The sequence below is a fragment of the Microtus oregoni genome, unplaced genomic scaffold, assembly GCF_018167655.1.
Source record: "Microtus oregoni isolate MIOR12 unplaced genomic scaffold, Mior012 000044F_ref0000062, whole genome shotgun sequence".
In the NCBI taxonomy this organism is placed as follows: Eukaryota; Metazoa; Chordata; class Mammalia; order Rodentia; family Cricetidae; genus Microtus; species Microtus oregoni.
Window position 1 is genome coordinate 9,800,425 of NW_024543218.1, and position 23,745 is coordinate 9,824,169.

The 23,745-nt window shown below is 42.3% G+C and overlaps 1 long non-coding RNA gene across 2 annotated transcripts in view; it reads right to left on the reverse strand.

The window, feature by feature from the left end:
• Positions 1-23,745, reverse strand: part of LOC121434773 — a 69,494-nt gene that overhangs the window by 24,052 nt on the left and 21,697 nt on the right. The window contains exon 1 of one of the 2 annotated variants that reach the window (XR_005972502.1): positions 14,984-15,019. The exons of the other annotated variant lie outside the window; for it this stretch is intronic. This is a non-coding gene — a long non-coding RNA (uncharacterized LOC121434773). Of the gene's footprint in view, positions 1-14,983; positions 15,020-23,745 lie in introns of those variants that run through there. 2 annotated transcript variants of the gene reach the window in all.

Consider the following 23,745-nt stretch of genomic DNA (forward strand, 5'->3'; position numbering starts at 1 on the left):
GTTCCTCTCATTGTCCTGAAAAATCAAGTGATTTGAATTTTATTTAGAGCTAAATAAAGCTCCATGTGTGTCACATTTTCTTTATGGATTCATTTGTTTACAGGAGCCTAAGTCTATTCTATAACTTGGCTACTACTAATAGTGCAGTAGCTGCCATAGCTTTTCAATTCTCTCTGATGTGCTGACTCAGAGCCGTCCAGGTATATACCTAAGAGTGGGATAGCCGGGTGCACGGTAATCCCATATGGGTTCCCATAGAGACTAGACTACTTACATACACCCCCTTATATACTTATACAGAGAGTCCTTTTCCATACAGCTTCTCAAGCAGTTGTTGATGGTAGAACCATTATTCTTGAAAATCAAGTGCTTACGAGTCATAAAATACCATCCTCACCAAGAAAGATTTCTTGCTTTCTGTTATTCAGACCAGTCATTTATTAGGATATTAGGACTGATCAAACATTTAATCATATGAATTAATCAAATATAAAATGTTTCTGAATAAAACCTGATGATGGAGGAAGGTCATTGGCTAATAAAGGAACTGCCTTGGCCCATTTTATTGGTTAGAGGATAGGTGGGAGGAGTAAACAGAACAGAACGCTGGGAGGAACAGGAAGTGGGGTCAGTCTCGACAGCTCTCCTCTCTGGAGCAGACGCCTGAGAGAGACGCCATGCCCTGCTCCGGGGCAGACACACGCCATGAAGCTCCGACCCAGGATGGACTAGGCTAGAATCTTCCTGTTAAGCGCACCTTGGGGTGCCATACACAGATGATTAGAAATGGGCTAAATTAATATGTGAGAATTAGCCTAGAAGAGAATGGGCCAAGCAGTGTTTAAAAGAATACAGTGTCAGTGTAATTATTTCGGGGCATAAGCTAGCCGGGCAGGCGGCTGGGGTGTTGGGGACACAGCCCCGCCGCCGCCCCTATTACTACAACCTGATTCATGAGGGGCAAGTGAGTTTAATCCTATGGAAAATTTAACTTAAAAAAATTTAAATTAAATCCAGGTGTGATGGCACATACCTTTAATCACAACACTTAGGAAGCAGAGGCAGGCAAACCTCTGAGTTTGAGGCCAGCCTGGTCAACAGAGTGAGTTCCAGGACAGCCAGGGCTACACAGCAAAAACCTGTCTCCAAATCACCCCCAAAAAGAAAATAAATAAATTAAAATATCTGTAAAATTGTTTTCTGACTAATGTCCACCAATGTGTATTATAAGTACTAGATAGTGAAAGAAATTATATGTTGGAGGAAAATATTTTGTCTAAGATCATTAAAGTAGCAATCATTAAAATAAAAAAAAACCCTGAGCATTGATGATTCTCTGCATCTTTGCCCAGCTTATATTTCCCACAAAACAACTACCTGCTCTCTTCTGCTGGCTACCCTGTCTTCCTTTTATGCTTCTGAGTGATGGAATGTCCCATAGTCCCCAGCTTTTTATCTACTGCTTCCATCCTCGTAACACAGCCTTCTAATTCTCTATACTTTCACAAGCTAGCATATGGCACTTTAGTTTTGAGGATGGAAAATGCACAAAATGAGGATACGTCTCTGCTTTACTAGGCTTAAAGTACTGTGTGCTGTGTTTACTTTAAAAAGACGACTAGTCATGCCACACATAACTCCCAACATGTATAAAAGCCACCACTGAATCGCTAAAGCTGTTTTTACACAATCAAATCATCATCCAATAAACTTGCCATGTGCGAATTAGAAGGACATTTCAGATACCTAGTTGGTGCTGTTCCTAATATTCACAGGCTTGAAAAGAACAGTTTTCCACATTATGAATGAGAATAACGCTAAGAAAGCAATGTGTGAGGCTACCAACGCAACAACCCAGCATCTCTAGATGTTTCCATCTTGTTATTCTCTGGTTATCCTGAGGTTCCAGAAGCTTCCAAATGGATGGTGCAGATCGCATTGCTTTCATACACTCGCCAACATAGAAGCAAAGAGTCATGCTCACTATAAAACTCAATTCTCCCTGGATGATAAAGCTGATCATCAAATGATAAGACTAGAGAAAACTGACACAGTCTTAGATAGCCTCCAAGGTCATTCGGGAAGGATACATCATTTAATCCAAAGTAATTCAGTCATGTTTTGCTTCAAAAAACCAACCACAGGGCCTACGTATTATTCCCTTCGATGTCCAATGAAACAAAAGCAACTCAGCTTCTGCTGCTGCTATGATAATTGGCACTTCAGTCTTTCTACCCAGCGAACACAGACTCCCATGAAAGACATCGAATCTACTTGAAGTTATCAAAAACCCTTCAGAACATATGGGTCTTGGTGGAAGCAACCTGCCAATAATATTGAGCAAGCTAAATAAAGAAGAAGGGCTAAGTGAGGCTGGCCGACATCCAAGCTCTGAACACACCGGCCATGTGGCAAGGCATCAGTTCAAAAGATCATCTCCTCAGTAGCAGGAAAGCTGAGTTCAAAGCGAATGTTCCAAGGAAGCTAATTTCATGTTTGCAGTTAATCTCCATATTAAAGAAACATCAGACGGGTGGTGTTTAGAGAAACTCTGAGGTTAGATCCAAATTCTGGAACTCAAACTATGTTTGCCTTTTGGGAGAACAGCCATTTGGATGCATGAACAAGAAATACAGGAAGGATTTTACAAAAGACATTAGATGTTGTTACACTTTGTACTCCCAGGAGAAGAAAATGCGAGGTTTCTACTTTCTGAGCGCCATGCTCACCACATGTTCCTCAGTCGCTGGAGATCTCTGCCCGATAACGCCTTTCACGGGCTGTCTGGCTCGAATTGCCTTCTGGGATCCCAAATGTGCCAAGCTGCCACATCTTCTTGTCATCAAAGGATAAAATAATCCTGGACAGGTAAAGAATTCGCTGTCGCATGCCTTCTACCTTGAATATTTGCATTTTCCATGTAATTTTAATGTAACTATCAGCCAAAATAGCATTTACTGGAAGCAAAACATGAACCTGGAGTTGGCCGATGTTTTGCAGTTCTGAGTTCTGGAGTTATTAATGTATGTCTATGAACTTCGTGTCTTTGAGGCAACTCATATACCACATGAATCTGAGTAAGTGTCCAATGGCCACCATTGAGCTACATTTTATGCAGAGAATTTTGATACAACAAAATGACTTTTTAAAATTTTTTTGGAGAATTTTATGCATCAGCACTGAATTTACAGCATCCTTACACCCTTCCTCTCCCTATGCAATTCCCTTGAGATTTCCCTCCCATTATTGTTACATGTATGAACATCTATGAGAATATACCCAAGAACATCCAAATATGTTGATTTACTCATTTATATCCCAATGCACATACAAACATGTGTGCACACGTGTATATATGACCAACTGCGTCCATGTAGCTTTACTCCTATGTGCATGTCTGGAGATGGCCCCTGGCATTAGACAAGCTCTATAGAGTTCATTCCCAGACACAACTGATCTCCCTCTCTCGGCAGCCATTGTTTCCATGGCTCTTCTTTTAGGAGTGGGAGCATGGGGACTGTCGTGTCTAGACTAGCTTGTCAACTGGTACTGTCATTGTGCTGGTCTTGCTCAGGTAACCATATTGTTGGGAGTTTGTAGGTGTCCTTCCCCTGCAAAACAGAGTTTCTAAACACAGGCTGCCAGATTGAAATAATAATATACAGACTTCGTTGAGTTATATAAGCCCAGCTGATATTCTGCTCAATTGTTCTATGTTCTATATTCATCTACTGACCAGGTCTGTTTTAAATACATGAGGGCTGATCCAGTCACCATTCACACGGTGTAGGTAGAGAGGTGGCCCTCCTAAAGACAACTAAGTAGGAAGCCATTGCAATAACAGGATACAGAACATCCCTAGAAACAGGAGAAGGGAGAGCAGAATTGTTTTGATGATCTCTCTGGTCTTTAGGAAGAAGGGAGGGAATATTAATCGTTGTTCAGCTAGAGAAGAAGGAAACAGCCACCCTGAAGGCAGATAAAGGAAAAGACATAGAAGGTAGAACAAAGTTTCTTATATCGTGTCCTTTCCACAAAGAATTAAGAAATCTCACAGATAGAGAAAAAGAGAAAATTTGAAGGGAAGTGACAAATTGGAAGGAGGGGGAAGGTCATAATTCTGCCTGCATATGGGGAGCTCCCTGCATCTTAGCAAACACACGAAAAAGGGAATATCTCTCACCATCAGAGAATGGGAATTATACTATATAACACTTGAGTGTAAGTGCTGGGCAACTTGCAACACTCAGGAGGCAGATGCAGGTGGATCTTTGTGAGTTCGAGGCCAGCCTGGTCTACAGAGTAAGATCCAAGACAGCTAGGGTTGTTACACAGAGAAACCCTGTCTCGAAAAAGTAAAAGTCTTGAGTGTAGGCAAATTCTATAAATATTAGGAAAATTTATAATAGACTTCTTGTGGACAGTCTAACTGATGGGATAGAGAAAAGGGGCCTGGCTGCAATCACAAAGCAAATAGGACCTATTTCATCTGCGTGCCAACTGTGATTCATCAGAGAAACAGACCCAACAGGTGGTGTATTTTATTTCAAGGAATTGCCCAATGGTGGAGGCTTGCAGGACTGAAATCAGCAGGCAACGTTGCATGCTGGAAGCTCACACAAGAAATGATGTGGCCATCTCAGGCTGACATATGTAAACCACACTGGGAAGCTGGAAGCTAGAATTTCTATGTTACAGTCTTGAAATGGATTTCCTCATTCTTCCAGAAAACCTAGGATTCCCTAACGAAGGCCTTCAACTATTAGTGCTCATAATAATCTCTTTTACTTAAAGTCAACTGATTTAAATGTTGATCATATCTAAAAATTACCTTCACAGAAACATTAGGACCAGAGATTGGTAAAAGCAACAAGGCACCATAGCTTAGATAGATAGATATATGAAATTAATTGCCATCATGAGCCTCTTAGAAACCTTCAGAGCACATCAGTAAAAAATAGTCACATGACACACTGGGTAAATCTGAGCCAGCACTATAAAGGTTTGCTTCAACAAATTATGAGACAGACATGCAATGAAATTTTATGAAACCCCCAAATTATGCAATTTCAAATAATTAAAAATCTTAAAAGGTAAGGAGATATTTCTGATATAGAATAAATAAAAATTAGAATTTTAAGTATATATAGAATGATATGCTCATTTAAAAATGAACAATTTATCAATGTATAGAGTTGGCAAGAAAAACAAATAAGCCAAATCTGAAACGATTATGTCTGAAACGAGTGACCCTTATTGTCTTCTGTTTTCTGTAACTTTTGTGGAAAAATATGATTTAAAAAATGCCATTTTTATCAATAATAACTATCAAATTATAAACTTTAGGATGCTATTTTTCACCCTGCCAAGCAACAAATGAACTCAGCCACCCAGCCTGGACTACACAGCAGCTGAGGCAGCGTCACGATGGAACAATATGCAGACCGAGATCTGGACCAGTCACGAGCAGACGGTAAATTAAGGCATCAAAGCTCTTCGTCCCGTGCCTTCTCCAGAATTACTTAGCGTAAGTTGCTTGCTAAGCAGGTGCCATGACAGCAATAGAAATGACAGCATCGCTCCTAGAATTCCTGGTTTGCAGAAGGCCAGGTGTCATCTGGGAATGTTAGCTTCTGACTAAGACACAGCCAGCAAGGTCACGGAGCCAGGCAATAGCAGATCAAGGGATACTCAGGCCTGGAATAAGCAATCTCCCTTTCCTTTATTCTTCAGGCTCTTCCAAAGCCTGCTATGTGGTACTTCATGGGATAAGATCCCCTTCCATTCCGAGTCTTCCCAGGAGGTTGTGGTTCTCTGTGATGAGGCTTGCACTATTCCTCATAATCCCTACCCAAGTATAGATAGAGGCAAGCACTGGAGTTGAGGTCTTTTGCTAGATTCTGTTTTGTTATTATTAAAAATAAAGTCATATTTATTTTCATACAAGTTTATGGACATAAATCTATACCCGATGCAAAGTGCCCCCTCCAGCTTATTTAACTGAAACCCAAACATACCTTTAGAATAAAAAATATATTTACATGTAATGGTGGTGTTTCATGCCCACTGCCCAGCCTTTTGCATCTTTCACCCAATGTATTCTGCCAGTCAATCCACAGTAGTACAGCTCTGTTTCAGTCCACTGTATAGAAGGATCAGACTGAATCCCTTCTGATTTACAGACTCTAATGGCAGCCACAGTAGAGGGGTTCCAGAAGCTTATGTTTGAGCGTAAATTAAGAGTTACTGATGCATTGGAAGACTGGAGCCTTTCTACAAAACACATTCATGGCACACACACACACACGCACACACGCACACAAGCACACACACACACACTCATACACACATGCACACACACACGCACACACTCACATGCACACACTCACAGTCGCACACGCGCACACACATGCACACACACACACTCACATACACACACAACACATTAATTTCTTCCCTACTGCTATGTCAAAGTGGCTGAAAATCCCATTATACGATTTTCTCCTTTGGGTTGATACTCTCTCCAGGATACCCCCATTAAAATGCAAATATGTTTCCTGAGAGGCAATACATTAATTTATTATCATCCCTTATACTTGTGAGAAGCAAAAAGTGTCCTTGGTATCAGAGAGTGACCAAGCATTTGAAATTCCACTTTGACTCATCACTAGTAACCCATTCATGACCGCTCCACGCTGCTGCTGTTTCCACTTAACTCTGCTGTCATAGAGATTGGCTTGAAGAAACTGAATGTTTTCTTTCTCCCCAGAGAGCTGCAGAAATTCTGGAGAAACATCCCAGGACTGACAACTTCATCCTTGCTGAAGGTTAGTTTCACCTGGGCTTGACTCTACTTGTCTATCTGGACATGTTGACTAGAAATGGGACTTCTCAGGGAATAAGAAGCATGCATCCTAGACTTTTACAATGATCTCCTATATTCACCCCAGAAAATGAAGGAAGAGCATCCTTTAGAAGCATATCTTCGATAAGTTCTCAAAAATTTACAATAAAGCAACTAAGGGCCAAAGGTTTGCAAGCTCACTGACTTCACAACATCTCAAAAGGAAGCTGAGGCAGGTTATAGTACATGCCTCTCAGGGTTGGCTATTTTAACTCTGCCAGAAAGACCAGTTTTGCCTTGGATTGAAACAATCTTTAGAAAGCGTCATGAGAACTGGATTTCTGCTTGTCTTCAGTGTGTGCCTTTTAAGACTCCAAGAGAGTCATCTCAGTGTTGTTAAAAACAGGGAAGCTTGGGACCAACATAGAGCCAAGTTTGCATGTCCCCAGTGGTACAAAGTTGTGACCCTCAAGGATAAGCACCAAAATCAAATATAAGCTTTAACTTTGGTTGGAACTCGCACTATCTTAACAGTAAATATGGCCAGTGTGGTACAGGTTTTATTAACCACCAGAGTTAGTCTGTCATTATCTTTAACTGAGTTACTTTGGGGAAAGTCTTCAGCTTTCTCCCAGGTTATACTATTAAAAGTATTCACTTTGGGAAATGTGGCAAAGGAGGTTAAACAAAGACAATTCTATCAAAAGCCTCAATGAAATTATGAGTTTTCAGAACATTGACTTTTACGATTAGCAGTTCAGCTGGAATGTTTACGTTTTCTCCTCCTCAGTGCTACGGATCTAACCCAGAACCCCAAGCATGCTAGACAACAATCTACCACTGTGCTTCATCTCTAACCCTTGGAGTATATTAACTCCTGATGGTGCCCATGGTGCCCATCACTTTAACGGGGAAGCCGAGGAAGATGTAGGTCATGCCCTGTGAAACAGTGATATAATCAAAATTCTGAAGTGGGTTGATCGTATGCACACCACCAACAAAAATGGACTCAGCAGATTATATATATATATATATATATATATATATATATATATATATATATGTTTTCATGTATGCAACAATAGCAACCAAAGAAAAAGAGGCTATCAAACTGAGAGTTGTAGGGGAGGATGTGAGAATCGTCTAAGCATGGTAGATGGGAGGGGTTGGAGCAAGGAAAGGGAGGGGTGAAACTGATGTAATTCTATTTCAGTTAGAAACATATTAAAATAAAATACAATATAAAAATTGTGTATGGAGACATATGTGTTTATTTGGGTGTGTATATGGTACTTCTTCCTCATCGCATATACTTTCTGAAACCTATAGACTCTTCTGAAGTCAAAAGCATCCCTTATGGACAGATATGGCGGGGGGGCTCCTAGATAAACTCAGGATGGGGAAGAACTGCCATTGAAACCGACCTTATGATTAGAGATTGGAAGCTAACGGAGAAGAGAGGAGCTACAGGTTGAGTTCATCCATTCCTACATTTTAACCATCATAAAGTCCCAAAGGATACATATTGGAAGCTTCTGGATGGCTGAACACATGAGGAGGCCATGTGCCTGGAGAGGGGCATGGAATTCCATAGTCCTTCTCCTTTACCGTGTCTTAAGCATTTCTTCCATCCACTTGATTCTGAGTTGAATCCCTATATTAAAAATGAGTAGCCCTAAGGAAAACACTTCCCTGAGTTCTCGGAACCATTTAGCCAATGTTTCGACTCGGGTTAAGTGTCAGGGGGATCTCCCGTTGACTTTGACTGCTGCCTGGCATTTTAAGTAGGGGCCATCTGTGGGATGGGGCCTTTACCTGTGGACTGTGTACTAACTACAGTTAGTGTCAGAACTAAATTGAATTGTGAGACACCTGGGGGGGGGGGGGCTGTGAAATTGCTTGACATGCAGAAATCACACAGCCGGTGTCAGAAGTCGTGAGGTGAGGCTGGAGAACAGGAGAAAGTATCTTCCTTCCTGTTTCAGCGTTCATCAACCAGCCATGTCCAGTAGAGTATGCAAACCCTCCCTAGCCGAGCCTCCTCATCGCTCCACAGCAGCTTTCCTTCCTAGCTAATTTGGCTTTTATTAAGACTAATCTGAATTCTAAATAAACTCTTGGAGTTGCTTAGAGATAAACACGATACAAATAAACAGCAGCGAACACTTGATGTTTTAAAGTGTACTTTGGAACCATGTGTGTTTTCCCATGCCAACTGCAGGCCTCCTGGGAATTTGGGGACACCATGAACTGCTATGTTTTGACCTTGTGACCTCACCTTTCCCCTGCATCAACCCTTTCTTATTATCTTAACTACCCATTATATTATCACTCCTAAAATGTGCTCCCTCTACCTCCTTCCAGAGCCATCTCCAGCACAGTTCCCCCTGGAGCCCTGCTCATATTCCCTTGGTTGTCTTAAATAATTCATATACATAATTTTAAATAGATTATAGCTTTGCCCCAGTAAAAATAAGCTTTAAATCATTTTCTTTCTCCGAAATAAGAAAACCGGATGACTCCTTTCAAGATTTCTGTCCCTCACAACGCTTTGGCATGGGTCCCCTGGACCTGCCACACTTGGTGGATAAGCTCTCGGTGACAGACAGCATAAGGGGGTGTTCTCTCCGGTCCCAGCATGGACAGCCCTGCGCAATTGGCTGCAATGTCTGGCCCTCATTAGAACCCGCCAGCACTATACATGGTAAAGAATGCATTTCTGATAATACTTAAGTTAGCTTTGGACCAAGGCCAAGAGTCTCTCTGGCAGACTAAAGCCACTTTTGCAACACTCCACTTTTAGCAAGATACATGATAAGGAAATATATATACAACATCATGGGTCACTGGGTCACATGCCCCCACTTCCTCACCCACCTTTCCACCCTTTGTCGGGGCTTAGGAACCATTCCCAGGCAATTAGTCATAACCTTTCTTCTACCTAAGTCATTCTCCTCTCCCTCCCTCCCCTTCTTCCCTCCCTCCCTCCCTCCCCTTCTTCCCTCCCTCCTCCTCCTCCTTCTTTCCCCTCCCCCCTCTCTCTCTCCCCTCTGCTAGGTTTTCCTAAAACAGTTTGCTCCCGGTGCCTTAGAAATTCAGGACATCTTTTAGAAGTCATTTTAAAAGATTTTAATTTTAAACTGCACAGTTTAACTGATTTAGCACATTCTTCTCTCTAAGGTCACACTTTTGCTAGAGAAAATTTTAATTTATAATACTTCTCTCTCTGAGAATTGGAGAGGGGGGTCTCAAAACTAATGAGAAAAATGTACAAGGTGGATTTGACCCCACTAAATCCAGTGCTGGAAAGTTCTGTCCCCGTCCCTCTGGGTCAGATATGAGGTAACTGGGTCTTAGTTTGGCACTGTTGACTGGGCATCACTAGCCCTAATCTGAGAGCTGTGGGCAGAACGGTGCCCTTTGCCTCTTGGACTTAGATGCCAATATTTATGAAAGGGCATTACTCAAAGTCCTATAAATGATAATAATTGTATAAATTATATAAAAACAATCATTGGGGCCTGAGAAAATGACTCAGAGGGCAAAAATGCTTGTTGCACAAACAGGAAAACCTGAAACCCACACAAAAACAGGTATGGCAGTATAGACTTGTAATGCCAGTGCTGGATCCAAGACAAACAGCTCCCAGGGGCTCTCTGGCCAGCTAGTCTAACAAAAATGGCACACTTCAGTCTCTCACTGGTAATGTGTAGGGCAGTAGAGGAAGACTTTCTGTGCTGACCTCTGGATTCCACAGCACGCTCATCCGGGCATTCACCCCACTGCCTCGCACGGAAGAGCATACGAAAAGCATGACCCTCAGGACCACACAGTCTCATACACATTCACTGTTTACATGTGCTGGCTTCCAGAAAGTCTCGTCTGCAGAGTATCATAACAAGTGTGGGTAAGGGAAGAAACAAAAGGCTCAGACAATACTTACCAATGAAAGAAAATCCTACAAAGCATACATGATAATGCTTGATTTAAAATAACTCCAATAAAAATAAAAATCTAGTTCTTGTGTATTGCTTTGCTTGGCTGTTTAATAAGATTTATGTATCTCCAAAGCCAATACAAGATGGACACCAATGCTTTCACTTGATTATACTGTGCCCAGGAGGGAGCAGAGAATCACACCTCCTAGAAAAAGCGTACTCTAATAATTAAAGATGGATATGATGTTAAAAGATATTCTAGCAATTCCCTCACTTTAGGGATGGAGACACCCAGGTTCACTAGTGCTAGCACCCTTGGACACGAGCATCAAGAGACAGACGGCCTCTCATTCAGATGGTGTTTCTTGAGATCTCACTGGGAATCTGACCAGCAAGAAGACACAAAGCATCTGGGAGCCTCAAAGTCTTCACTAGTGAGGTGAACTAATCACCAAGCATACTCCATGTGGGCATCAATAATCAGAACTTAACACCCAACACACTCAGCCTGGTGCAGAGGAACTCAAAAGCTACTAGCTACTGTCATTGTTAGAAGCCAGTTAAAGGGAGAAACAGAAGGAAGCTAAGTCAATGGGTTCCTTTCAGGTCAACTTCCTCTAAGAGTCCACCACCACTGAAGTAATGAGAAACTAATCCAAACCTACAGTTCAAAATTCTCTACCATAATCCAAATGTGTGTATAAACTGGAGCTCCAGTGTTATTAGAGAGATAGTAGGCATATTATGGCTAAAATCATGAACTCTTGGACTAATCAGCCTGTGTTCAAACCTAGCCCACCCATTTTCCAACTGGGTAGCAATAAGCAAGTTATTTGATGTCTCCGTGTCACAGTTTCCTCCTTTATAAAAGAAATGGTGTTAGTCCCTATTTTGTAGGCACTATTAGGAAAAAGAATGCAGATATTTGGAAGGCACTCAAGAATCTGGGCCAGGTGTATAGAGTAGCATCGTCATCGTCATCATCATCAACAACATCTGCAGCATCAGCATCAGTATTATAACACTAGCTGAGACGCCAGATAAGATGCTTTGTAGTGGAAGACCCTAGAGCAACTATTCAGAGCCATGGATCCTAGTGATGAGAACCTGCAAACCATCTACTGTTCAAACTCCAACCTCAGAAATACTTAAGACACTTTGCGCACTGGACTTGAAACATAAGAAATATTCTGAGATAAGAATAAAAAGAAAATAAGAGGTCCTAAGAAGAAGAGGAGGAGGAGGAAGAAAAGATAAGAGTAGGAAATGACTCTGAGCACGCCAAGGTGACTCAGTGAAACACTGAATGTAAAGAGAACGCTGGAATTAGAGCTTGCCAGCTGTTCTCGGCCGACCACAGCGCAGACGGGCTGTTGAAAGGACGTTCTGCTGAATGGGATTTACTTTTTCTGTGTTTTGTACCTGTGGAATCACAGCACTTAATAAAGTTTGGAGGAAATCATATATTCATCCAACCATTTTACAGATAAGGAAACTGAGACATAGAAAAGGACGGTGATAAGCCAGCCTGTGGCTTGTAAATACCGCAGCCTCGGAAGGAAAGCGTTTCCAGGCCCTTCGCCATCACTAGTCATCAGAACATCCCCAGCTTCCCACTATAAATCTGATTAACTAGATCCATATTTTATAAATAAGTAGCTTAAGGAGCAGGAGTGCTTCACCCAGTTGAACTTCAAATTACTTCAGATCAAAGTAATGTATCTTCTCGGATACCAGACTCTCTCTTAAAAATTTATGTGCTTTAAAATTCCTGTTACAGAGAACATAAACAGTACATTGAGTTTGATCAGTCAGTGAAAAATTAATCTCAGGGGGTAAATGTTTCATCTTTCAGGGCATCGGAGAACCACATAACAAGCATTTTACTAAATTCCATTCTGGCCCTGAAATCATCTGCTTATGTCATATGGACGAACAGTTTACCGAGAAGCTGGCCATTCCTCGCAAGGCCTCCCTTACAAGACAGAGGCTCTTCTGGAAATAATCCCATCATTCAATATCTCCCATGTTTACCATGACCCAGACAGACAATTGCAGCTTGCTCATGTCTGTGTTTAAATAAAGATTCGGGGTTGGATGAATTAGATCTCTTAGACCCACGATCTACTCTCATCCAACTTCACAAGCCCTGCATCATATTTTATTAAGGGGACTGCTTTTTCTTTAATGCTTCATCCTGACTCCCACTCCCTTCCCTGCTAGAGCCATCCACTCTAATCTTATAAAAAACATAGGTGTTGTAGTGGTTAGTTCTAAGTGTCCAATTAAGGAATATCCAAACAGCTGGGAAGCAAGCTGTAGGGTAATGTCCAAGAGTGGAAACACTGAATCTCAGTGGACGTGACCTGTTTTCTCGAAGAACTACCAAATAAAACCCTCAGAGCATCTCTATGGGGTTAGACTTCTGCTACTGATGCAAGAGAGTTTCTCAGCTTTCTCATTAATAGCGGGCGCTAGCTGCCTTCCCAGGATCATCTGTCTAGTGCAGTGTTCTCAACCAATGGGTAACCACCCCTTTGAGGGTCAAACGAGCCTTTCACGGGAGTCAGATATCAGGTATCCTGCATGTCAGATATTTATATTATGATTCATAGCAGTAGCCAAATTATAGTTATGAAGTAGCAACAAGAAATGATTTTATGCCTGGGGTCACCACACCATGAGGAACTGTACTACAGGGCTGCAGCATTAGGGAAGTTGAGAACCACTGGTCTAGTGGGTAGAAGAATGTTAGTTAAACCATTTCAGGATCACCAGCTATTAGAAATGTTTAAATATCCCTCCACCACTTTGATAAGGTGAATTTATAGACTCCGTACACATCCTGCACAAGTCTGGAGCAACCAAAAACAGCACCACGCACATGGGTAGATTCTTCCCACACCAATCTGCTCCAGTATTTCTGCTTTGCAAAGCCATTAATCTCAAAATATTTCACATCTGTCTTTGTTCTTGTGGGGAAGGGTGGGGTTGCCTCTCTTAAAGGCTTTCTGAGGTTTCGAACCTCGACCTCTGTGAGGTTGGTATACTAGGATTGAGTTCTTGGCATTCGTTCTCCCTGCCTCTTTGCTTTCTCGTTTGCCCCCTCCTTCCCTCTCTCTCTTCCTTCCCCCACATCTCTCCTTCCTTTTTGGCACCTAGATCTTGACCTAATCTCTCTTTTTTATCTCCTCCCTCCTCTCTAGGGAGAATTCTCGGTGTTCTTCCTCCAAACAAGAGGAAAAGTGATGGGCTAGCCTAGGGAAACCAGATTACAAGGGGAAAATGCCACCTGCGTACACTCAGTTTTCCACACGAATGCACTTTAACAATCCTATATCACTTTACACATTATTCATTACCGTTTGTAGATAAAAATAGAAACCAAGATGGAGACAAAAGGAAAAGCATTTTGTGATGTAATCAGATGGATGACCTCCAGGCAACCCACTTTAGCAGAATTTGTGTCTTTTACATTTATTCCTGCCTCGCACAGCATCAGGAAACCTTTTGGGAATAGCAACTTTCCTTCTATTCTCCTCGTTTTTTCTCTTGCAGATCCAGTCATCTGAGCTGCAAGAAGATTCTGGCAAAAACTGATAACTGTGTCATCTTTGCTTTTCAACAATGGCCTGTGGTTGCACTTGCAAAAATTCTTATTTCATTGTCAGCGACTCTCTTAAAAGAAACATTTTAAATACTCAGTTATTACTGTAATATAACAATCAAACAAACAGCTGCGCATTTTCAGACTACATTGCACTTTCTGATTATATCTCATGCTAACCAACGTGGTGAAGCAGAATCCTTACGTGGAGGGGTGATTTTAAACGTTAAATCTCTAGGTATAGACACATATACAGTTTGTTTCAATTATTTAACTACACCCACTTGTTGGCAATTTAAGTTTTATATAGTCATCTATCAAAATCTGAAAACCCGTGTGTGTGTGTGTTTCTGTTTCTATTATCAAAACAGGTTAAATATGCTTGAAGAACACTTTTTTATACCCCAAGTAAGCACTTGCTTCTTAATGGTCAGCAAGCACCATTTGTGAGTGAGAATACACACACACACAGAGAGAGAGAGAGAGAGAGAGAGAGAGAGAGAGAGAGAGAGAGAGAGAGAACTGGGTCTAGCAAGAGCTTTGGAAACCTCAAAACCCACCCCCAATGACAACCTTTTTCCAATAAGACCATACCTCCTGAACCTTGTAGTCCTTTCAAATAGTTCCACTCTCTGGTGACCAACTACATGAGCCTGTGTGGGCCATTCAAACCACCACACAAGCATATGTCTCCATCATTAGCTTACTACTAGAAAACAAAGTCCTTGGTTCTCCCCACAGAAGAGCTGGCAGAGCTTTCTGTTCTGCCTGGTCCTGCAGCCGTTCAGTCCTAAAGAAACACACAGAGGTCTACATTAATTATAAACGGATTGACCTATTAGCTCAGACTTCTTATTAACTCATATCTTACATTAACCCATAATTCTTGTCTGTGTTAGCCACATGGCTTGCTACCTTTTATCAGTGAGCATTCTTATCTTGCTTCTTCTGTGTCTGGGTGATGACTGCAGACTGAGCCTTTCCTCTTCCCAGAATTCTCCTGTTCCAGTCACCCCACCTATACTTCCTGGCTGGCTACTGGCCAATCAGCATTTTATTAAACCAGTCCAAGTGACAAAGCTTTACAGGGTATAAGATTATTGTCCCACAGCATCTTATCACAACCCGTTACCACACACAAGCTCCTTCAGGCCAGGTGATTGTTAGATGGTTTGTGACAGGATCCTAGTAGGTCTTTTGTCTTCCACCCACTAGAAAGATCCATAAGAAAAACTCTCTTAATGAAAGATTGCCCATGAGAGCCAGCTTGTCATTTTCTCATGCCAGATTGTCACGAAAACTTTATAAAGAGGAACCCAATACGCCCATCCTCAGATGGTGAAAGACTCCATCTGACCATTCTTTTGTAGAATTATACAGATTTATTCATCATAACAAATAATGTAAGTCCATTTTTATTGTTTTTATTGAGCTATACATTTTTTCCATTCCCCTTCCTTCCTCCCTTGACCCTTCTACTTTCTCCCTGTTCCCCCCCACACACTCCCAATTTATTCAGAAGATCTTGTCTTTTTCTTCTTTCTAAGTTGATCCATTTATGGCTGTTTTAGGGTCCTCTTTGTTGTCTTGGTTCTCTGGGGTTGTGGACTGTATACAGGCTGATTATCCTTTGCTTTTATGTCTAATATCCATTTATGAGTGAGTGCATGCTACATTTGTCTTTCTGGGTCTCAGTTACCTTGCTCAGTATGTTCTTTTTTAGTTCCATCCATTTGTCTATGAATTTCAACATGTCATTTTTTATCGCAGAGTAGCATTCCATTGTGTAAATTGACCACATTTTCCTTATCCAATTTTCAGTTGAGGGGCATCTAGGTTGTTTCCAGGTTCTGGCTATTATGAATAATGCTGCAATGAACACGGCTGAGCAAATGTCCTTGTGGTACAATTGAGCATCCTTTGGGTATATGCCCAAAAGTGGTAACGCTGGGTCTTGAGGTAGATTGATTTCTAATTTTCTGATAAACCGCCATACTGTTTTCCAAAGCAGCTGTACCTGTTTGCCCTCCCACCAGCAATGGAGGCATGCTGGAGAGTTGGCTCAGCCATTAGAGGCTAGGCTCACCACCCAAACTGTAAGTTTGTTTCACTGGCGAAAGGCGGAGCAGACCAAGAGCATCACTGAGAGGGCTCACCAGCCCTCAGGCCTCCCAGTTAGCACCCACGCTGCAGGCCTCCGAAGGCCCAAACAACCATTTCAAAAGTAATAATTACAGAGTCTGAATTATAAAATAATTACGAGTTAGGAAAATGCATTTGTCTTCACAATAATTCACAGACAGGTAAATAAGCAGGGTCTTATATCCCAAAGCAACGTCAGCAAGCTATAGCTCTTGAACCCCATCTGACTCAGGGGCTGATTCTATATGCTCTGGAGACAAACACAGCTTATCTCCCACCACTCCCATATCAGTTTGAGACACTGTCTCATTACGTAATCCAAGCTGGCCTCCAACCTGAAATCCTCCTGCCTCAGCACTCTCAATGCTGAGACTGCAAGCATGAGCCATAATACCTGACTTTTTAAGAGCTGGAGCGGGGAGGTAAAATAGCATGGAATGCAGAAAGCTCTTTTTGAATATTTAATTATGTGTTTATATGTATGTCCGAGTGTTAGTTTGTGCACATGAGTCCAGTATCCATGGAAACCAGAAGATGGCATCAGAGTCCTGGAGGTGGAGCTAGAGGCAGTTCTCAGTCACCCTGCATGGGTACTGGGAACTAAACTCAACAAAAGCAGTATGTACTTTTAACTGCTGAACCCCCTCTCCAGCACCTACCTCCTTTTTGTAAATTGGAACTCATGAAGTTTAATTGAAACACAGACACACATTCGTTTACTTACTGTCTGTGGCTACATTCGTGCTCCAAAGGCTGGAAACCTAAACTATTTGTTCACTGGCTCTTGACAGGGAAAAGAAATTGTGGACTCTTTGTGAAGTGATAGACAACAAGTACCGGGTTCTGACAAGCTTTTCGGTACTGTAGTTTTTAATCACGAGGAAACAATGATTAACTAACTGTTCAAACCTATCCTAAACTGACCTTACAGCTTGTTACTCCTTCTCATAATAAGTTGCTGGTCCTTAATTGTTTCAAGAGACACGTTTTCTCTTACGCTAAAACGAGGTATGACTGATACAAACCAGGGCATTTCTTCAAATGCCTGAGAGAAGCAAAGCACCCCGTCTCCTGGCAGAACTGTTCGCTAAGCTCAAAACCAAAACAATTACAGCCAGTGAAGACAGGGCACACGGACTTCCTTTCCTGCCTCTGGCCTACTTTAGGATCCACAAATCCAGAGAAAAGTTTTGAGCAGCTTTTCATTAACTTAATAAGAAAAGCAGAGTGCAGGCCTTCTTCTGAACGGGGCTTGTTTGCTGTTGTTTGCGCTCTCCCTTGACAGCGCCTGGACGTTCTTCTTACATTTCTCTAGAAGGGGTGACCCACCGCAGGATTTGACTGTTGCCCCCTCCTCTTACCCTTCTCGTGCTCAATCCATAGTCGTCATGACGGGCAGTCTGCAGATCCACCCTGAGTCTCATCCACGCCATTCCCCAGACACAAGCTTCTAGAGTGCTTTCTCAATCTGCCATCACCAATGACTTCAAAAGTCATCCCCCAAGCAAAGGCTTTGAAAAAGACACGAAGCAGACTCCCCAGCTAGTACAATTCGATCATCTCCCAGGACTTCACAAATATGCCACATTAAGTTTGTTATCTCCCTGAGTTACATAAAAGCTTATTTATATTCAACTGATCAAGGGATAACCTAAGCAATAACTTCTCTGTGGGAGGTACTGACCAGAAAGTCCTCCGCTGAGGGCCAAGGACTCTGTGGTCCAGTCCCAGGTCCTCAGCGTACCCATTCCATGAACTGCAACATGGGAGGAAAGGTTCGGTTCTCCACACCAATCTCACTGTTCAAATATGCTTTAAAGTTGTGTAGGAGCTGAGACAGACTTTCCTCCTGTGACCTTAGTCAGAAAATAATCCATGACTCACAGGTCTCAGGGAGTCTTTTTACCAAGTTTGGGAACCTGCTGCTGCTCAGTCAGCAGCTTTAAAATCCAAAACATCATTGCTATCAAATGTATCAAACGGATACTGCATTCCTGAGTCCGAGCTGATGACTTCAAGATGTACAAATTTACTTTCACTTAGAGAGGTATGAATTTTCATAAGTGACTTTTAAAAGAAATAGGCCTTCAAAAAAAAATCTATGTAGCCAATAACAGTTCTGATGAGTTACTAATGACACTGTCTGCCTTTGCCAGTCATTACCAAACTCTGCCTAACACAAAGATAAATATCTCTCTACCACAAACCAGGTTTTTTTGTTGTTAAAAATCAAGCCAAGGAGGATAAAGAAAAGGGGGCGGGAAGATGGAGGCGGTACATATTTAATTAGGCCTAGGCTTGCTGCCTGACTTTCATTAGGCCCGGCCTGACTCGGATTTGGCCCACTCTAACTCCTTTCCGGCCACTGGGTACCAAGGCCAGTGCTTATTTCATGACTGTTTCAATTCATCAAGAAAATCCTTTGAAGGATGAAAGGAACTCCACATTTTTTCACCTGTTGTTCTTTCTTGTGTGCCTGTCACTTTGCTAGCCAAACTTGCTTCAAGCCAAACCAAATGCTCTCCAAACCTCTACAGTATGCCTTTGAAGATCTTTTAAGTATTTTCTTATGCTGGCCAGGAGAGTTTCCAAATAAGGAGTAAAAACATAACGTAGCCCTTAAATTATTTTTTTTTAAATACCAGAGATGCAAAATCACATTCCAGCATGTGCATAAAAGCAAATTCCTCTTCCCTCAGTGGAGGGGCATTGAGCCAAATACACCTGATGCTCATTACCGCTCCCCCAGCATATTGCTCATGTATGACAACATTCCTTAAAGACCATATGCTGCTTTTATTATCACCACCTCACAAGCTTTCCCAGGCTCTTTAGAAGAAGTGTTCTGTCGGCCGAGGCCACTGAGGGGCTCGTCTCACCGCTCCGGTGAAATTCGGGTTGCTATTTGCACCATTAGCAATGGCTTCCTGATTTCCAGCAGCACAGCAATTAGGGACCTAATCTGTCACCACCGGCTTCAAGATTTGGCTTTCATCAAAAGTGAAGGAATTTTCCAAGGAGGGAAAACACGGTGCTACCTTCGAGCTAAAAATAGCTCTGTCTTCCAGACAGCGCACACCTCACATGGCTCCAGAGAAACCTGCTTCAAGCAGCTTACGAAGGGGCTAGAAGGAGAAAGCCATGGCAGATACTGGTTTGTGCCACCGAGTTCGCTCCAAAATATTCACATTAGGAAAAGCTAAAACAGACAGGAAACGTCAGCACTGCTCACATTAAAGCAAATGAGGCTCTAATCTCTGGATTCTTCTTAAGAGAGTCAAAATAGATAAATAACTGAACATAATGAATATACCTAATTCTTTAAGGCTGAGATGTGATGGCTGTATTAAATATTTACGTGGCAGAAAACCAACGAACTAGGAAATGGAATAGAGTGCCTTGATAGAACTTTGTATCATAATCATAGTTTACTAAAAGGCAATAATATTGATAATTAGTAATATTATTGTAACTTCTTATGAAGAATTTTCTACATCCCAGGCAGTACTCAACATGTGCCTTATTTTCTTTAATGTTCACAGTAGCATCATTCTGTCATGCATTTGTATTCATTTGACAGAATCTGAGGCTCAGAATATTAAGAAGCTTGCTCAGAAACTATTAACCAATGGTGTTGAAGTGATGGCCGATAGTTAAAGTCTTACTTAGTGGTAAGTTATTCTCTCTGAAGTTTGCAAAGTCAGCCATTTAGACATCTAGTATTGATTTTCATACATGCATTTATTTCTTGATGCACATCAAATAGGAAAGAAGTAATAATTCCTTTATCCCAAGGGAGCTAGAACCCTTGATGGTTAGTGGTCATTGTTAAAGTGCCTGAACCCAACAATGCCACGGGAACCTACCTCTAGGTGTGTCTCTAAGGGTGTTTCTAAGAAGGTTTACCTGAAGAGGGAAGACCCACTTTAAATGTGGATGGCTCCTTTCTGTGGATGGGGATTCTAGACTGGAGCAAAGGAGAAGGCAAGCAGAGGACTAACATTGAACTCTCTGCTGTGGACACAATAGCACCAACCACCTCACATTTATGCCACCATCTCTCCCTGTTATGTGGACTGTCCCCTCAACTGTGAGCCAAAGCTGGCCCATGCTTCCTTACACTGCATTTGCTAAGAGCTTCATCATAGCAATGAGAAAAGTCAGAGAGATCAGTTCCCCAGTTCTTGTTCATTTGGGGGTTTTATCAAGGCAGTATACAACTATCAGAAGCTGTATTGCCAACAGAAATGAGTGTACTTATTGCTACCTACCAGAATGTTCCATCTACCCTGTTCCTGAGGTTTTGCTAATCAAATAACTTGAATTCACAGCTTCCTCTCCTAGCTCATCAGGACACAGCTAGCAATCAATCACTAACTCCTGGGGACCCCTCGCCTGTGTTAGCAGAGAAACCTTGTCAGATGCCTGTGACTTCCAAATTCTCCTGCCTTTTTCCAGGTTTCCTGGAAGAGATCGCCTCTCTCCTGTGTCTGTCTGTACTCACTCTTTTATAGAGGCCTCCCAGCAAGGCGCTTGTACATCCTTAGTTTTAGCAAAACAACCTTTAATGCTCACTTCTAATTACCCTCTCAACTCTCTGAAGGACTAAGACATGACCTCAAGGGAGGCCAGAGCTAGAAGCAAGTCTGTGTCACTGACACGTAACCATTCTCAAAATGACCATACTCGGATGACTAAGCCATCATTATTGTATCAGCGTTACCTCTGAATTCTTCATCCCTTATAATAATTATCTGCCAGGATCGTCTTTAATCCTTGGGCAAAATATCTTCTGAAAGGTGCTGCCCACTAGCAACAATAACATGCCCAGAGCATAGCTGAATCCTAATAGAAACCAACTGTAAATTTCTTGCCCTGTTCAAACAGTCATTCACCCCACACACTTCTCACTGAGAAACAGAACCTTGTCGGTAGAACTGCTAGATAAAATTAAGCTACTAGTGTATTCTGATACAATTTATTTGGGGAGCTTTAGGAGATGGGGGTAATAGGACCACCAGGAGATGAGGATTGGAGTCAACACCAAGCATGGTGCTAGAAAATTGAAAGAAAAAAAATTAAATTGAGTTCAGGCCAGAGACCTCAATACAGGGATCTAAAAATGTAATCTTGTGGTCTCTGCTAGAATGAGTTCTAACTTGAGAGAACCCAAGTCCAGCATCCTCGTTTCTGATAGTTTTCTGTTACAGGCAGATGGTGACCTATTAGAACACCCTTTCCCTGTGTCTGTAGCTTTAACAAACACTTCTCTCCATGACCAGTCAGTACCTAGCTCAAGCCTCTGTGTCTTTTCCTGTGGGTTGCCTCTGTCTCAGAGCAGGATCTGCCCACCTCCAGGGAGGCCAGGATGGTGGTGAGTCAAGACATCCAAAAAACCTCCAACTCTCAGGGGGCACACGGTAGATGACCAGTTTCCCTGGCCCTTGCTGGGAATAAAATCTCTAACAGGGTCCCTGTCAGAATGGAATCCACCTTCCCAAGCGATAGCCACCCCTGAACGCATTTGCTATTGATAGTTGCCAATTCCTTTCACGTATCCTTAGTCATTTGTGGTATTCCCAGGATTACTTCAAAAAATAAAATACTCCAAACATCAACCTTTTCAATTTTAATTAAAATAAAATTCTATTATTTTTGCTCTGTTTTCTTACCCACAGCCCTTCTTATGTCCACTCATTTCACATCCTCTCTGGCCACTTTTGCTTTGATTATTATTGTTATACACACACATAATCATGTAAGTGTAACCTGCTGAGTCCACTTAGAGTTGGTTTTGTGAATACAATTTTTAGGGCTGACCACTGGTATCAGATAACCAGGATTGCCCCTGGGAAGACTAACTCTCTGTATCTCAGCAGTCTTTAATTGCCTCTAGTTTTTGTCTAGGGATGGGAACCCCTAAAAGGTCCGCCTTCCCCATCTGAATGTGTGGTGTACTGTCATTGTTCAGGTCTTGGGCTGGCAGACGTGTTGTTGCGGTATCATGGACATAGCTTCCCTGTCATTTCTAGGAGCTGCAACCTCCCAGCACATTTCCTGGTCCTCTGGCTCTGACATACTGGAAGAGATCTTCTTCTACAATGTTCCTTACCTAGGTGCAGGAGTTGTGGGATAGGTGTATTGATTGGCACCCACAATCAGTTGGTCTCTGCATTTTGACCAGTTGTGTTTCTCTTTAATGGTCTCCATATGCTGCAGAGAGAGGTTTCTCTAATAAGGGGTAGGAACCACACGTATCTGTGGGTATAGGCTTTGAATGCAATTAGAAATTATGTTGATTGGAGCACCGGACTGAAACCCCAAGGTCCAAATCAGGAGCAGAAGGAGAGAGAGCACTAGCAAAGAACTCAGGACCGCGAGGGGTGCACCCACACACTGAGACAAGGGGGATGTGGGTCTGAAAAAACCTGGGATAAAACCGGACTCACTGAACATAGCGGACAATGGGGACTACTGAGAACTCAAGAACAATGGCAGTGGGTTTTTGATCCTACTGTACGTACTGGCTTTGTGGGAGCCTAGGCAGTTTGGATGCTCACCTTACTAGACCTGGATGATGGTGGTGGTCCTTGGACTTCCCACAGGGCAGGGAACCCTGATTGCTCTTTGGGCTGATGAGGGAGGGAAAGTTGATTGGGGAAGGGGGAGGGAAATGGGAGGCGGTGGCAGGGAGGAGGCAGAAATATTTAATTAATAAATAAATAAATAAAAAAGAAATTATGTTGATCAAGTAACATCATAATAGTAGGTTATGTTGTAATATTCCTGATCTCACCAGCCCTGAGGAATCTGGCTAGGTTTTCAGTAGCAGGCAGGATTTTCCTCCTGTTAAGCAGTCTTAAGTCCTATTAAGCAACTGCTGGTTACCACCAAAGACAGGAGTTCCACGGTGGCACCTTTAGAGCTATTTTGCCATTCCTGTCCTTGTCTTAATTCCCAGGAGTCACAGCTGGTTAGGACCACAAGCTGCTTTCCTCCTTCAGCAGTTTACATAGCACTTCCTGGTACCACGAAACTGGTCCCCAGGGAAGAGGCTTCCAGGTACTATCTGCCTCAAATCTTCCAAGTCCTGTGTCTGGAGTGTGTGGTGTCGTCAGCAAATAGAGACTTGCTTTCAACCTCTGGGAAGCAAAGGGCATTGCAATAGTAATAGCCTGCATTGTTTGGGGAAGTCTCTTGGGCTACCCTGACCA